Source organism: Arachis stenosperma, chromosome 1, assembly GCF_014773155.1.
Source record: "Arachis stenosperma cultivar V10309 chromosome 1, arast.V10309.gnm1.PFL2, whole genome shotgun sequence".
In the NCBI taxonomy this organism is placed as follows: domain Eukaryota; kingdom Viridiplantae; phylum Streptophyta; class Magnoliopsida; order Fabales; family Fabaceae; genus Arachis; species Arachis stenosperma.
In genome coordinates this window covers 45,668,349-45,672,716 of record NC_080377.1, presented here as the reverse complement: position 1 = coordinate 45,672,716, position 4,368 = coordinate 45,668,349, and the positions used below count along the sequence as shown (strand labels likewise).

General features: G+C 39.0%; 1 non-coding gene across 1 annotated transcript; it reads right to left on the bottom strand.

The window, feature by feature from the left end:
• Positions 1–765: 765 nt before the first annotated feature.
• LOC130955908 (small nucleolar RNA R71) lies at positions 766–873 on the bottom strand. The gene has a single exon (XR_009076941.1). It is a non-coding gene; the product is annotated as a small nucleolar RNA R71 (small nucleolar RNA).
• Between the last annotated feature and the right edge of the window lie 3,495 nt (positions 874–4,368).

Here is a 4,368-nt window from a genome sequence, read left to right as displayed (position 1 = left end):
AAAATGTTTTTAAAATCTTTTTAATTAATTTTCGAAAAAATCTCTTCCCCTCTTCTCACATCCCTCTATTTATGGAGTACCACTCCTTCTCAATGCACAATTCGAACTCTATCTAGTTAAGTTCGAATTCTTCTACCTCTTCCTTCTAATTTTCTTCTTCTCTGACACCTTAAGGAATCTCTATACTGTGACATAGAGGATTCCACATTTTCTTGTTTTCTCCTCTTTCATATGAGCAGGAACAAAGACAAAGGCATTCTTGTTGAAGCTGACCCTGAACCTGAAAGGACCTTGAAGCGAAAGCTAAGAGAAGCTAAGGCACAACTCTCTGTAGAGGACCTAACAGAAATCTTCAAAGAAGAAGAACCCATGGTAGCCCAAAACAACAACAATGCAAGGAAGGTGTTGGGTGACTTTACTGCACCTACTCCCGACTTCTATGGGAGAAGCATCTCTATCCCTACCATTGGAGCAAACAACTTTGAGCTTAAGCCTCAATTAGTTTCTCTAATGCAACAGAATTGCAAGTTCCATGGACTTCCATTGGAAGATCCTCATCAGTTTTTAGCTGAGTTCTTGCAAATCTGTGACACTGTCAAGACTAATGGTGTTGACCCTGAGGTCTACAGACTTATGCTATTCCCTTTTGCTGTAAGAGACAGAGCTAGGACATGGTTGGACTCACAACCTAAAGAAAGCCTGGACTCCTGGGAAAAGCTAGTCAATGCCTTCTTGGCAAAGTTCTTTCCACCTCAAAAATTGAGTAAGCTTAGAGTGGAAGTCCAAACCTTCAGACAGAAGGATGGAGAATCCCTCTATGAAGCTTGGGAAAGATACAAACAATTGATCAGAAAATGTCCTTCTGACATGCTTTCTGAATGGAGCATCATAGGTATTTTCTATGATGGTCTTTCTGAACTATCCAAGATGTCTTTGGATAGCTCTACTGGAGGATCTCTTCATCTGAAGAAGACGCCTACAGAAGCTCAAGAACTAATTGAAATGGTTGCAAATAACCAATTCATGTACACTTCTGAAAGGAATCCTGTGAACAATGGGACAAATCAGAAGAAAGGAGTTCTTGAGATTGATACTCTGAATGCCATTCTGGCTCAGAACAAGATATTGACTCAACAAGTCAATTTGATTTCTCAAAGTCTGTCTGGAATGCAAAATGCACCAAGCAGTACTAAGGATGCTTCATCTGAAGAGAAGCTTATGATCCTGAGAACCTTCAATGGAAGAGGTGAATTACCTAGGAGAACCCTATGGAAACACCTATAATTCTTCATGGAGAAATCATCCAAATTTCTCATGGAAGGATCAACAAGACCTCAACAAGGTTTCAACAACAATAATGGTGGAAGAAACAGGTTTAGCAATGGCAAGCCTTTTCCATCATCTTCTCAGCAACAGACAGAGAATTCTAAGCAGAACCCCTCTGACTTAGCAACCATGGTCTCTGATCTAATCAAAACCACTCAAAGTTTCATGACTGAAACAAGGTCCTCCATTAGGAACTTGGAGGCACAAGTGGGTCAGCTGAGCAAGAAAGTTACTGAACTCCCTCCTAGTACTCTTCCAAGCAATACAGAAGAAAATCCAAAAGGAGAGTGTGACAAACCCTATTTTGACGGTTTATCTTGTATTGAATCTAGGGGATTTTATCACCTTTTACCCACATTTATTCAATGAAATAGCATGGTTTTGTATATTCTCCTTTAATTGTGCTTAAGAGTGAAAACATGCTTTTTAGGACTTAAAATAGCTAAATTTAATTCTCCTTGATTCCATTAGATGCCTTGATATATTTGCTAAGTGATTTCAGATTTAGAAGGCAAAGATTGGATCAAGGGAATGAAGAAAGAAGCATGAAAAGTTGGAGAATTCATGAAGAAATGAAAGAACCGGAAAGCTGTCAAGCCGAACTCTTCGCACTTAAACGACTATAACTTGAGCTACAGAGGTCCAAATGATGCGGTTCCAGTTGGGTTAGAAAGCTAACATCCGGGGCTTCGAAACGATATAAGATTTGCCATAGTTGCTATACGTATGGTGGCGCGCACGCGCAAAGTACGCGCACGCGCCGTTGCTGCCACCTAGTTCACTTAAAGCAACATGTGGCCAGCGATTTTAGAAGCCTTGTGGGCCCAATCCAACTCATTTCTGATGCTATTTAAGCCAAGGATTGAAGGGGAATCAACATACTTTATATACTTCTCATACTTTTCATACTTTACAAGTTAGTTACCATTAGTTTAGTTTAGTAGTTAGAGTTAGTTTCTAGAGAGAGAAGCTCTCACTTCTCTCTAGAATTTAGAATTAGGATTAGGTTTAGTTCTTAGATTTAGATTTAGATTCATCTTCTTCTACTTCTATCTACTCAATTCCTTGTTGTTACATTCATTCTTCTTCCATTCTTTTATTGCAATTTCCTTTATGTTGTTCTTATATTTTGTTGTAGATCTAGTATTGTTTCTTCTACTTTCTTCCAATTCAATAAAAGGTAATTCATAATAAATGTGTTTCTTTTGATTGTTGTTGTTAATTCCTTTCAATAAATGTTGTTAGATTCTATTCTTGTTGTCAATTTGCTTTGCTTTTCTTTTGTGCCTTCCAAGTGTTTGATGAAATGCTTGGTTGGATTTTAGTGTAGGTTTTGTTCCTCTTGGCCTAGGTAGAGTAATTAGTGACTCTTGAGTTATCTAATTCCTTTGTTGATTGATAATTAGAAGTTGCTAATTGATTTGAATGCCTCTAAAGCTAGTATTTCCTTTAGGAGTTGATTAGGACTTGAGGAATCAAATTGATTCATCCACTTGACTTTCCTCCATGGTTAGAGGTTAACTAAGTGGGAGCAATGGACAATTTGTTATCACAATTGAAGAGGATAACTAGGATAGGACTTCTAGTTCTCATATCTTGCCAAGAGCTTTGTTAGTTGTTAGTTTATTTCTTTTGCCATTTATATTTTTTTTCTAAAATCTCAAAAACCCCAAAACAACTCAAACCAATAACAAGACACTTTATTGTAATTCCTAGGGAGAACGACCCGAGGTTTCAATACTTCGGTTTATAAATTTAGGGGTTTGTTACTTGTGACAAACAATCTTTTGTATGAAAGGATTATTGTTGGTTTAGAAACTATACTTTACAACGAGATTTTATTAGTGAAATTCTAAACCGTCAAAAATCCATTTCGTCAGAGTGCAAGGCCATCAACATGGCCGAATTTGGAGAGGAAGGAGAGGCAGTGAACGCCACTGAGGAAGACCTCAATGGACATCCACTGGCCTCCACTGAGTTCCCCAATGAGGAACCATGGGAATCTGAGGCTCAAAATGAGACCTTAGAGATTCCATTGGACTTGCTTCTGCCTTTCATGAGCTCTGATGAGTATTCCTCCTCTGAAGAGGATGAGTATGTCACTGAAGAGCAAGTTGCTAAATACCTTGGAGCAATCATGAAGCTGAATGACAAGTTATTTGGAAAAGAGACTTGGGAGAACAAACCTCCTTTGCTCACCAAAGAACTGGATGACTTGTCTAGGCAGAAATTACCTCAAAAGAGACAAGATCCTGGGAAGTTTTCCATACCTTGTACCATAGGCACCATGACCTTCAAGAAGGCTCTGTGTGACTTAGGGTCAAGTGTAAACCTCATGCCTCTCTCTGTAATGGAGAAGCTAGGGATCTTTGAGGTACAAGCTGCAAGAATCTCACTAGAGATGGCAGACAACTCAAGAAAACAAGCTTATGGACTTGTAGAGGATGTTCTGGTAAAAGTTGAAGACCATTACATCCCTACTGATTTCATAGTCCTAGAGACTAGGAAATGCATGGATGAATCTATCATCCTTGGCAGACCCTTCCTAGCCACAGCAAAGGTTGTGATTGATGTTGATGGAGGTGAACTGATCATTCAAGTGAATGAAGAATCCTTTGTGTTTAAGGCTCAAGGATATCCCTCTGTCACCATGGAGAAGAAGCATGAAGCTTCTCTCAAATCAGAGTCAAACAGAGCCCCCACAGTCAACTCTAAGTTTGGTGTTGGGAGGCCACAACCAAACTCTAAGTTTGGTGTTGAACCCCCACATTCAAACTCTAACTTTGGTGTTGGGAGGTTCCAACATTGCTCTGAGCATTTGTGAGGCTCCATGAGAGCCCTCTGTCAAGCTACTGACATTAAAGAAGCGCTTATTGGGAGGCAACCCAATGTCATATTTTATCTATTTTCCTTTGTTATTTTATGTTTTTTTGTAGGTTGATGATCATGAGAAGTCACAAAATCAATTGAAAAAGCAAAAACAGAATGAAAAACAGGAAGAAAAACAGCACCCTGGAGGAAGAACCTACTGGCTTTTAAAAC